Here is a 13,754-nt window from a genome sequence, read left to right on the forward strand (position 1 = left end):
TAAAATTGTAAAAAAAACACCAAAATAGTGGAACTGGCAAAGGGTATATAAAGAATAACATGGAGAGAGCTGCTTGTTAAATAGTGAAACAAACCCAGACGGAACTCATTGAATTCCTTCACTCTGCCTCCGTTACTGCTGCTTACAGCTGCATACTGGTAAAATAACTAACTTGAGATTTTTAGGAAAAAGTTCAAAGCACAGTTCAAAACGATAAACACGGGCATAATTTGAATTGGCTACCATAGGACCCTGAGTCTGAGTCTGTTGTAAAAGGGAGACCAGAGGGGTTGAGAGAAGGTTAGCAAGATTCCCCAGTTTTACGAGACCAAAAGAGGGAATGCTCTCAAACCGCTGACTCGGGCCTGGGTCATACCCAGGTAACAATAGAGCCCTCTGATCTGATGTTCAAAATTGATCTCAAACAAAACAGCAGACTGACTAAGAAAGGTCAGAGACCGGCATTAGAACGTTTGACTGAAAGGGCAGAACAGCCCCCGACGGAGGGAGGAATGGAAACACGAGAAGGGCCACTTCCAGAACCGCTAAGTACACAAAACCTGAGGAAAATCAAAAATGAAAAAAGAAGAGACTTTTCTTTTTCAGAGGACAGAAAGGAAGAGGAAAGTTAAAGAGAGAGAGAGAGAGAGAGAGAGAGAGCGAGCAGACAGGCCGGCTGGCAGTAAACATGCTCGAGCCGACTTTGAGAGAGCGAACACACAGAAAACATATGTCACTCTTCTCCATTCAGAAAGGAGAACACACACACACACACACACGCACGCACGCACGCACGCACGCACGCACACACGCACACACGCACACACACAGGTGGTGACCATCCAAGTGAGCACATTTGAACATTTACACTGACCCATAAAAGAAGCTTTAACTGGATCACACCTTGAGAAGATCAAGTATTTTTAGTTTTCACACGGGCAGTGAAGTTCTATGACTTGAAAGTTTTCAGATTTGAGACCATTGACCCAAGTCTTTAGAATGACTTGCTTAAACCTCTGAATAGATTAAAGGAATACTCCGAAGATTTTACACATCCTTCCCCTACCATTTACAAAGTGAGATAAGCTCATAAATAACTTTTTTGCGTCTGTGAGTCCACTGGCTGTTAGCATCGTAGTTAGCTTAGCTCAACTGCTTGAGGTGAAGAGGAGACAGAGCTGGACTGACGAAAGTGGACAAAATACTCCTTCCAGTGGTCCAGGGGATGCGTATTAGCACGTGAAGTAAATCCAAATGGTTATAAAACATTTTTAAAGACGTGTTTTTTTTCAATCCGTTAAAATAACGTTTTGATTCACACAGACCTGCTCAAGCATAGTGCTCCACGGAAGGATATACCGGCACACAGCGGCTGAGTCTATGGCTGCTACTGCTGTGCTCCGGTATATCCTTCCACGGAGCACTGCACATGCGCAGGTCTGTGTGTCTCAAAACGTTATTTTAACGGATTGAAAAGAAAACATGTCTTTTAAAATGTTTTAGAACCATTCGGATTTACTTCACGTGCTAATATGATAATAGTAATAGTAATAGTAATAATAATCTAACTAAGTATAATGATGAAAAAAAACAAAGAAACGAAAAACTGTAAAAGTCATCCCAATATGAGAATCTGGAAACAGACACCAGATCAATAATTAAGGTCTGTCTCTTTCAAAAACCGCAGAAAAAGTTTTTATTCACAGATCAGATAAATTCATTGCCAAACTCAAACTGCAGTGTGAAAACCAAAATAGAGTCAGGCCACAAAGATCCACTGTATTAATGGAGTGAAAAGATCAAATCAAACCAAATTTTACTTACAGACCACTTTTCCTGCAATACAGGCCGTGACAGTGTGAACTGACCCCAGACCCCCCACTGACACAAGAGGGCTATCAACCTCAGCAACCTCCACAACAGAACAGCCCATACCAGCCCCCAAACAATCCCATGATGCCCTGGGGGGCCGAGGTCCTGCAAGGGGGGAGAAGTAGCTGACTGTGTCCAATCCAAAATTATTCCCTGTTGCAGAATTGAACATAAACTGGAAAAATTACTAAACTTCTCACTGATCCGGGAGCCCCACACAGCACAATAAACCGGCCACACACACCCTCAATACACACACCGGCTGTAATATTTTCCAGGAAAAAACAGAGCTATGGCCACTTTCTGAAGAAATTAAAACACAAATGGGAAGGTTATGATCTGGAGCAGAGGATTCTACTCTCGTCTGACTGTCCTGTAAAACTGCTGCTGAAGGACGTGACAGTGACCATGAATGCACAAATAATCTGTTGAAGAAAACACACTGACAGTATTTTCCCTGATGGGAGAATCAGGCGGTGTCTCTGAGACAAAACATCCCATCAACTGATAAAACCAGCAGCTCAGCGCTCACAGAAGAAGAGCAAAGGTCAGAGATATGGTGCAGCAGGCTGAGACATCCCGGCGAGACTCTCTCCACGAGGCTTAGAAGAAATGGGAGCCATGGATTAGAAGCCTCAGGACATACGTGCCCCCCGTCGACACGCCACACTGTACCTACATGTATATAATTATGCATAAACTGTATGATGTATAATATTGTATATATAACACACCACTGAACCCGGTTGAGAAACCAGGTAAGGCGGACTATGGGCTGGTTCACACGGAATCCCGACACCATGTTGGCAGGAATAGAGCAAAATAACATTTTTTTTTACAGTTATGGATCCCTCAAGACATTTTTCTGCATCCCAGTAACTGAAGACTCACAGAAGTACTTTGCGTTCTCTTCTCTTATGAAGGAAAACTATACACCTACACCAGACTGCTCCAAGGACTGAATGACAGCCCCTCCCTCTGCAACGCCGCTCTAAGAAATCTAATGAAAGAGCTAACTGGCCCACCTGACGTGACCTTCCTCAAACATGTCGACGACATATTGATCGCCAGCCCATCAGAAAAAAACCACAGCTGAAGCAACAGCTGGAGTGAAAGAGTTGATGAGCTTTCTGGGCTTAACTAAATACAGCAAACCCTTCCACCTGGATGTGAATGAAATTGGAGGATTCGTCAGTATCGTCCTATACGAGAAGGGGACACGGGGACGGAGAACGCTGACGTATCACAGTGTAAAATTAGACGCCACTGAAGCAGAACAACCCAGCGGTGTAAGGGGGGTGATGCCATTGCAAACTCCATTCAGAAAAATTCTGAATATCAAACACACACGACTCTGACCACAGAAGAAATGAGCAAACCTGATCTGACATTAGACGACTAGTAAACTTTACACTCTGCTCCCCACAGAGCAAACTTAAAGATATTTATTTTAATCATCATGAAAGACACAAGATCATAAGATGTGATGTTTATCTGTGTTGATCAATATGTGTTGTCCCAGAGAAATCAATCAATCAATCAATCAATAAATAAGTAAATAAATTGTCATGGTAGAAAGTTCCTTCTAACACACCGAGAGCTTCTCCACTTATGTATCGTTTCAGATCAGTCAGTCTGTAACAACTCGCCTGTCTTTTCCAAAGCGAGTCCCGGGCAAATAAACACCTGACAGCAGGGGTGATTAACAAACAGACCAGAAACAATAAAGTGAGTCCAAACCCAGCATTTACTTTACCAAGAAACCCCCCAACAGAAAACCAGCCACTCGTCGCTGGAGTGGCTGCACACTGCTTTATGCACAGGATGCACATTTATGTTCTTATGTATCCAGTGGTCATTAGTGTGCTAATGATAATTATTAAGTATGACAAGTTTACTTTATATAATATTGACATTATAATGGTTATTGTGGACTACTGTATACTGTTGAGTTGTTTAGTTACGTTACTGATGGTTGTTATCATCATTTGTTTGTTCTAGAACCACACACACGTATGTACTGCAAGCTGAAATAAAGTGAAGCAAAAGAGATCAACTATCTCCAGTGGTATTCTTTAAGTCTTGGGGGAACAGTGAGGAGAGACTGCGTTCTAACAGACACACACCTCAATTTCAATAAACACATACAACGAGCCTCCCTAACACTGTGCGCCGTGTGTCTGGCTGCCTGCCTGCGTGGCCAGCTGTAAACGACGGGCACTAGGACCGCTCAGCTGACAGCCAGGATAGGCAGCCACAGCTTCAACCTGTGGCTGCAGAGCTTACGTGCGTGTGAATCAGTCCCAGTGTGTGTTTGCGTACGTGCGCGCCGTACTGTGTAGCGAGCGACTGGCGGCGAGGCAGGCGGCTGTGAGGAAGTGGAAGTGTGCCAATGTTGGTGTCGTCTTGGCAGGTCGAAAATTTTTAAATCCAGAAGAGACAGCAGCTGTTTAATGTTATTTTGCACATTTAGCAATAAATATACTTGAGTGATAACTGTCTCACATGCCTCAAATACAAACTGATCAAACTGATCATGAGTTATTACAATCTTGTTGCTGTGAGTGTGATGCAGTAAAACAAATTTTTTTTCAGCTGCCCACAGGAGGTGTCCCTTATTTCAATCTCAGGAGCACCACCAGGGGCCGGGGGGAAACACCTAGCGTGACCAGCCATGACCAAAACGCGCTTCTCCAATACTTTACAAAGACGCGGTTTGGTCTGGGGTCACAGCGCCTTTTCTCAGTTTCTCACAGTTTTTTTAGTTGTGTCTGAAGGCAGCTCATTGGCTGAGCGGGGGCCAGTGCGAGCCCCCGTGTGTGACGTGCAATAACATGCAACGGACCCGGGTATGACTGGTATGACGCATGATGTCAGCAAACGAGAGGCGCTGTGGTCACGCGGCGCGGCGCTGCACGCAGCATTTGGGGATTTAAAGCAGTCATGGCAAGTGGAGGAGCGGATATTAACGATTTTGTTTCAAAAAGCTCAGAATTCGGGGCGTCATTGCACACTCTGTGCAGAGATTTGATCAGAGCAAGCAGGACAAACCCGTTTTCCAGTGCTTTGCGGACTTGGGATTGCCATTACAGAGAAGTTCAAAAAGTCTACAGGAATGTGCAGGTCATGCCACAATATAATCACCCGTCTGGAGTGGGATTTTGCCACTTTCAATCAATGGAGAGAACATGAAGCAAGAGATGTTCATCCTACATCATCTGACACAGGTCAGCTGCCAACATCATCAGTGCCAACGACAGAAAAGCTGACAATTACAGACAAAAGATCGCGCTCAACACCATCAGAAACCTCACGGACAATCAAGAAGACTTGCCTCACTCACACCGGACCTCCAGCTGAGTCAAGCGTGAGGAAAAGGCTCACACAGGTACGGTTCAGCTAACGTGAAATACTTTGACTATTAAGGTGACGTGAGCCAAAGAAATTAAGTATGTTTTATTTTCTAGTAATAAATGATGATTTTAAGAAATCTTATCAATTCATTTTAACAAAGCCATCTACTCTATTACTGGAAGCTAAGAATCATTGTTATTTAGGGTTTTGCTTTCAGTTAATTCAGTTGAAACCTGTTTGTTATCTTGCTAACATCACAGATGCCAGAAATGTTAGATATTTTTGTTAAGTTGAGTAATAGATTCAGATATAATAGTTATCCATGTATTATCTCATAAATCTCACTTGCTGTAGTTTAAAAGCTTCAGTGTAAGGGATTTGCACTTCTCACAATAAGTCAGGGATATTGTAAGAGACACATTGTTGTCATAAATGCAGTGTTTGTTTCATTACAGAGATTTTTGGGATAGGGAGGCAATAGTTTTGGAACGATCAACAAACCTCATTTTGTGTTTTTCACGTAATGTGTTCAGTGTGCCGCATATATACTAACCTACTTACCCCTAACTTATTAGTGTATATGGGTAATCAGAAATACTGTAAACCACACTAGTATCTTTGTAGGATGTGTGGGTGTTGTCACAGTACAGTGGCACTCTGCCCTTCCCCCAAGAGTTTAACGTTCATTGTTAACACATCTGAGCCAAAAGGTAGCTCAAGCTCCAAGCCTGTCCCCTAAAGATCAGTTAATACTGCATCTGACTGTGTATTTTCTGCTTCCTTCAGGTCATCACACAATTTCCCAGCAAAACTGTAGTAAAAGTTTCATCTCCCACAGAAGCCGGCATCATCCAGCAAATTAACAACCAAAACTGGAAGGCAGCAGCAAATTTAATGTCATCCCATCAAGCTCTCGTGGATGAAGTCAAACAGCGAATACTCCAAGCCATAAGTGTTGAATGTCAAACCCTAGCTAAACAAGAGAATGGGTTTATTTTATGGAAAACCTCACGAGAGACATGTAGCGCCTTGCTCCATTTGTTTTGTCTGTATTTCAAACTATAAGCGCCAACAGTTTGCCCATAGCTTGTACTGCATTATCAATAGCACTTAGAAGTAGATGGCCCAAAATCTCAGCCTTTGCCTATTACATAAACAGTATACTACAACATGGTGGTACTAAGAAATGTGCCTTTTCAAGACTTTGCAAACTTGGAATTACAACCACTTACACAAAAGCAGTTGGAAAGCAGAAAGAATTGGCCTCAAGGTGTGGAGTTGCTTTACAAACTCTCAGGGCCGTAGTTTCACGGCGCAACGCAAAGAACCGCCAACCGGTGGAGGCGTATTTGTATTTTCGTCAACGGATGTCTGACCGGTCCGCTGCGCTTGCACCGAGATGGGCGTGGCCACCCACCAGGTGGAAGTGTCGACAGAATCAGCTGGGTGCAGTGATAATTTCATGCAGAAGGTGTGCAGGCAGGGGAAGGAAGATGATAATTTGTCTGAGAGAACCTCACAGACAGGTTTTCAGCTTGTCAGTGTCATACACAAAATTACTCATGAAGCATATATCTATATTTTTTATTTAAATAATCTTTTGTAATAATTATGGAGGATGTCTCAGCATGCAGCACAGACTGTGAGGAGTGTCAGAAAATTTAAATGGTACAGTCCAGAAGAGTGAAACATATAATTTATAATTTTAGCATTTGATAATCATTCAGCTTATTCACATGTGTTTTTTGTTTCTTTGTTTTTTTTTTGTTTTTTTTTTACCTCTGACACCAGAGTGGAGCAGTATAAATAAATTACAGTCTGTGGCAAAAAAGCTACTAAATATCTTATATCATTATTTTTGTCCACAGATTAGATAGATAGTTTAGACCAGAATTTCACACGTTTTGCTTTGATTAGGAAAGTCTGCCCACTCTGAAGGCGGGGATTCTTCGAGAGTTTTTTTTTTTTTTTTTTTAAATTTTGTGTGTGTGTGTTTCTGATGTGGTAGTGACAGGCTCCCAGCTGACTCCAGGCTCCCAGAACCGGAGCGCTGTGCATGGAGCAGCGGGTCGCGCTGCAGACAAAAGTCCGTTGTGCTTCAAGCTGACAGCGCTGCAGCGACCCACGGTCAATTCTCGCTCTTTTTCTACCATGGCCTAAGTCGAATTCTCAGTAAAATAAAAATAATAAGAGACGGTAAAAGGAAAGACACAAAAAAAAGGGTCAAATCTGGAAAAAATATTTCAATCCTAAAATTTGTGTTTTTTAGCAGACTGGTGCCAAAGTGGAGCCACTGAAGAGACCGCGATTTATTAAATGGAGCAGAAAGCTGGCAGTTTTCCAACAATCACTCATAAAATCAGCTGAATTCATCGTTAGAATTATTTAACAATAATAATGCATTGGTTTTATATAGCGCTTTAACAGACACTCTATTCATTCTCTCCATACTGGGTGGTGGTAAGCTACTATACACAGCTGCCCTGGGGTAGACTGACAGAAGCAAGGCTGCCAATCTGAGCCATCGGCCCCTCGGACCACCACCAACCATTCACTCTCACACTACTTTCATACTGAGGCAAGGTGGGTGAAGTGTCTTGCCAAGGGACACAACAACGGTTTTACACCTGCGGGAGCGGGGATTGAACCACCAACCTTCCAGTTATGAAACGACCCACTCTACCATCCGAGCTACTGTCACCCATGTTCATGTATGTGTCCATGTACATGTTTAAATTAGTTGTACCACTTTTTATCTAACTAAATGTTACTGATATTCAATGGAGAAGTGCCTCTTTTGGTTATTTATACACTGAAAATTATTCTGGACTCCGATTGTGCTTTAAACTGATTTAATTTAATGACTGAAGCAGACACATTTTCAAAGGATGATTTCATCACTTTGATAACAATGTTTTCAAACATAATGGCTTGATTATATATTGCCAAGATACCACAAACACTATCCCCGAAAAAAAGCAAATAAACAACTTGCATAGTCCTCACATCTCTCCAAAAAATGATGAACCAGAATTTTGAAAAATATATATTTCTAATAAAAGCTAGGGTTGGCGATTTGAATGAGATACATTTTTTTAAATACTGGTTAAAATGATCTTTATGACCCGATGGGAAGCAATTCATAGCGTGTTTTTAAAGTAGTTTGGAAAATATCCGCTATCTACAGCAGGAGTAAAACGGGACAAACAGCAACCAATAGTCTTGAGGGGACACCTTTTTTTAAACCAATCAAATCCCTTCACCGTTCGACCTCCCCCCTGCGCGTACATGTCCATGGCGTGCACTGACCCTGGTTCAGGGCGCGCGTAGAAGGACGGAGCGTCGTTGCAGTACGGCGGAGACGAATGTTTGGGGGTTCACTCACCGTTCAGTGCGCCATACCTTGGCGTTGTGCAAATAAAGAAAAACGAAGAAACGAAGCGCTGAGGACAGGTGACGCCAGGAACGCACTGGACGCGGAAGTGCCGCGCGCATCGCACACGCCGCGAACGTCTCCGCGTGTCCACTCCCAACGGGAGCTCCTCCAATGGGGTGGGAGCTGGGTAGAGCTAGCTCGGCGGAGCCTTGGGGAGATGCTACATGCTAACGCTAGTTTTCCAAGATCGCCAACCCTAGCTTTAAAGGTTCTTTAAAAGGCATGGAAGAAATTATTCACATATTTTTGTTGGATTCTTAATTTTAAAAATAATTACGCCCGATAATTCCCTCCTGCCAGGCTCCAGTCCTGGAAGAGTCTGGAAATCTAAAGAAAGCAATTTTTTGTGCCCAGGCTGCTGGCGATGCTCGGGTTCAACAGTCTCTCTCTGGTCCTGGAGGTTGCTGGTTCCTCCACCCTCTGGCTCCTCCGCCTTGCCACGAACCAGACTGCAGAGCAGGTGTTGTTGGTGGATGTATCTGGCAGAGATAGCTGCATCTGAATAGATCATGATCAAATCATTTTCAATGCCTTGCCTGTTGAAGAGCTTCTCCTTCAGCGTGCAACTGGATCTATAGATGGATCAATAAAACACAAGGCGTCTTAATTCCTGATGATTTGATGGTCAAAGCAGGAATGGAAAATCTTGTAAAAATTGAAATATATAAGAATTTTTTTCATTGTAAAAATGAAATACACATTTATAGACTGGAAAAAAACAGAAAAACAATTTGGGGATAACAATTACTGGCTAAATAGAGGAAAAATTAAATATTCAATAACAAAAGAACAATAGAAAAACAGATGAAGCTCTTACTGTCAAGTCTGCACCTCTCTGATCTGTTTACCACCGCGTAACCTGCCTTGCTTCTAGCCATAAACACAATAAACTCTTACAGCTTTTGCAGAGCAAAAATGAGCTTATTGATCACTAATACCTGAATGAGGTCATGAAGTTGTGAATTCCGTTGAACCAGGAGACTGGACTCCTCTTTCTTCATCTGCTAATATTTGCTAATCAAATGCAAGCTTCAGTAATAAATCCTTCATCAATTCTTCCACGAAGAAGAGGCGTGGCCTCGGAGTTCTCCACTTCTGCTGGAGGATGAAATGTCAGCTGGCAGGAGAACTTTCTTCCTGCTGTCATCAAGCTGAACCTTCTCATGGAGTATTTAGAGGCCTTTAGTCAGCGAGAAAGGATTATCAGCCTCTAAATGTAGGATGTCTGCATTTTTATTTCATTTGTCAAGCTCCCCAAGCACTTCAAGAAATTAATTAATATGTATATATATATATGTAACACCCATCCCATGTAGCTCAGGAGTTAACCCCATTGTTAACCCGGTGGTAGTACTATGAGTGGGGCCCTGGGTACTGTTACTTTCTAAAATAAATCTGGGTAAACAGGAGATACAAAATAAACGGATCCTAGACTCTTAAATAATATTAAGTTTTGTTGACGGTGCCTCCACTTAGCAGGAAAATTGATTAATGTACTTTTTAATCCCACTAAGAAAAATATAAATTCAGTAATTAAGCTTTTCCATTTAAACCTGTCTCTTTCCCACCATAAAACACAATAAGACACAATACGGTGTAACTGAAAGCAAAACAGATTTTAGTTAGATGAACTATTTACAAAAACATATATCCAAAACCAAAAATGTTTCTTTTCACAGTTACATTCAATTGTAAGAATCCCTTTTCTCAGTTTTGTTGTCCTCAGTTCAATTTCCTTGGAATTTCTCAGTTCCTTCTATGATCGTTGCAGGCCTGATGTTGCTTGGGTGCGTTGTGGCCTTAAAAACATAAAAATGGCCTCTTCACTTGCTACGCAAGCTAGAAAATAAAATTGCACGTGCACCTGTTCAGAAGTAGTACTCACAAATCAACTGGCAAGTAGTGGCGACTAGCTGGACACCAACTTCAGCAGCACTGAAGACATTCCAGATGACCAGAGGCGACTTCTCATCCACAGAAGGGTCCAAAGAGAGCATCCTTGGTCCAATGATATCCAGGTAAAACAGTCCAAAACGACCCAGTAGACTCGGCATCCACCCGTTTTAATGACTATTTTTAACATCAGACTTCCTGGTGAGCGTCTGCTTCCCTCCTGCAGGGAGCTGCGGTGCTGAACGCTCACACACGCACGTCAGACTACACCCCTCACTTCCAATTGGCTACTACAGGTGCTTCATCCAATGAAAGAATAGAAATCAAAAGATTGACATAACAAGTTTGGTAGTTAACAAAACAGAAACTTTTCAAACAAACTTGTTTTAAAATAAACTCTTATCATATTAAGACAAAACCTTTTGGTGACTCAAAACATCTTAACAATTGAATTTACATGAATTAACCAAATTATTTATTCTGATTTTTATAACACTTTTCCTCTGTTCACACATTCATGAAATACATTTTAATTCACTGAGCCATTAGTTTTATGGGGATAGTCTACAATATGAATTTTAGACTGGGCTACATATATATATATATATATATATATATATATATATATATATATATATATATATATATATATATATATATATACGAGGGTGGACCCAAAAGTCCCCGGACTGTGGTTATAACTTTTTATTTTTTAATCTTCGCAATTATTTGAAACTGTCACCTTCAAAATACTCTCCTTTGGCTTGAATACAACGCTGCACCCGAGATTTTCACTGTTCAGAAGAGTCGCCATGACCGTGCGTAACTGTGCCGGAAAGATAGAACTTCGATTTTCCCTCCCCCGCCTGTATGCCTGTCTTACCTTTCCGCTGCCGCTCCAGTTTCATCTTTGACAACAAAAAGCAGTCGTCTGGGGCCAGATCAGGTGAATATGGCGGTGGGGAGGCTGGCTGGTCACGGTTTTAGTCCAAAAATATGCTTTACGCACAACATTTGGTGCTATTTCTGTGCGTAACGGGGCGTCCTGTGGTCTGCTGTCTGCTATGATGCGGCCATTTCCGGGTGCCTTCGTCTCACTGCTTCTAATAACCGCCTGAGGATGATCTGTCTGGATCTCTACAATACTCCCATCAGTTCTGCAATGTCATCAAAAGTCCTGCGTGGATCTACCATGATGTCTTCTTCAGTTTTTGTGACGTTTTCCTCTGTTCTGGAAGTGCATTGTTGTCCTCTGCGTGCCTGGTCTTCGTGATGTAATCTGATCGCTCTTAAAGGGCCCAAACCACTCAGACACCCTAAGAATCCTTCTTAAAGAATGTCTGCAACATGGTGAGTGTTTCTGCTGCTGTTTTCCCAATAAAAAACAAAATGTTTTGACAGAGCGCATATCCGTGGATATCCGCCATCTTGAAAAATCGAAGAGCAGGGTGTCACTCTGTCAACATAAACAGTGACTGTCAGCTGACCGCATCACGGGGGAAGACCAAACCTGGCACAGTTATGCATGAGGCTATCCTGTAGTGACATCTAGCGGCCAAAGTCGGAAATTCATTGTATTTTTTTATTAATAGAATCAGTCCGGAAACTTTTGGGTCCCCCCTCGTACATTGTTGGTGTATGGTTTAGTATTGGAGTTTGTTTTGTTTTTCCACTTCTGAGTAGGAGTGGGTGGGGGGTGGGGCGCGGGTCATATTTAATCAATAAATAATCTGTACACACATATACATACAATAAAGTCATTAAGTCTTTAAAGGTACAAGACAGATAGTTTTTCAGTTATTATGGGCATCTGAACCTGAATTGTGACACAAAGAAGCAGAAATGAGCTTAATTCCCCTCAGACAGTCTGGGGTGTGGAAGAGCAGCCAGGAAATAAAATGTATTTAATCAAGTTAGCAGTGAGCTTTACTGCAGTGCATTTAAAAATGAGGAGAGGTGTTCATTTGATTGGTCAAATAATGCTCAGCTGGGTTAAACCCACTTTCTCTCCTCCCTCTTGCTCCACCTGCGCCGGTGGGCAGGACGGAGGAGTGACTGCACTGCTCTGCGCCCGTTCACGAATACCGCAAAATGTTGTGGACACGCCCCGTTGACTTCTTACGCTGACAGTCCACCGACAGCCCGCCCAGACCGCGCATAGACCGGGCGCAGTGTACGAATTTAGAGCCTCCAAAGTGGAAAATGAACTTTTTCTACATGCTCAGGCAGAAAGGGACACAGAGGACAGTTTCCGTCAAAGCTTGGAGGATCGAACTATGTCAGGTGAGTGGTCTTTTTCCCATGTCATAGCTGTGCATTTTTATTCAGGTCAGGTTTTTATCAATTGTCTTGATTTTTGTCTCACAACAGAGGAACGGACTGAGGGATTTGAAGACCTTAACCAAATGGCACTCACAGGACCATCCAATACAACTTCCACATTGTCTTTTTCACAACAACAAGTCTTACCTCCAACTTACACAATAATGTATGACAATCTGGACTTCTATATGAAGGCCCACCATCAGTCTGGACTCCACAGCAATAAATCATTACACTGGATTCACCATATTGCTGTAGAAGATCACATCCAAATAAGTCACCTTGGTAAAGAACGACCAACAGTTGATATTTCAAAATATGATCTTGGTCTGTCACTTCCAGGGTCTGTAGTACAGGAGCACATGCTCAGAGAATTTATTGTGCTAGGAAGCAGAGTCCTGACACAATAATTAACTGCTTTCAAGTCTCTGGCAAATGTGGTGGTACAGCACACCCCACATTTATACTCAGAAGAAATGTCCCACCGGTCAACAGGTGTAAGCATAACCACACAACTATGTTTATTTATATATATTCCTAAAGTTATTGTTTGTGTACAGTACATCGAAGACAACATGAATTGTCTACATGCTTCATGAATTGATATTGCACTCCGGCCACCATGAATTCAGCACGGTCTTGTATTCTTGTGTTTGTCCATTTCTTAATAAAAAAAAAACAGACTGACAAGACAACAAATAATACAATATTTCTGTTATTCACAGATGCTCAAATGCCAAGCAAGGCCCCTTGACTTCATATGATGCCTATAAAAGCTTCTTGCAAACAGAAACCACTGCACTTTTTGCTGCTGCTGCAATGGAGCACTTTGAGCTGCAGGATCTGACAGGTGAATTCTTCTGTTTATAGTGTAGTT

The sequence above is a fragment of the Salarias fasciatus genome (genome assembly GCF_902148845.1).
Source record: "Salarias fasciatus chromosome 7 unlocalized genomic scaffold, fSalaFa1.1 super_scaffold_4, whole genome shotgun sequence".
In the NCBI taxonomy this organism is placed as follows: Eukaryota; Metazoa; Chordata; class Actinopteri; order Blenniiformes; family Blenniidae; genus Salarias; species Salarias fasciatus.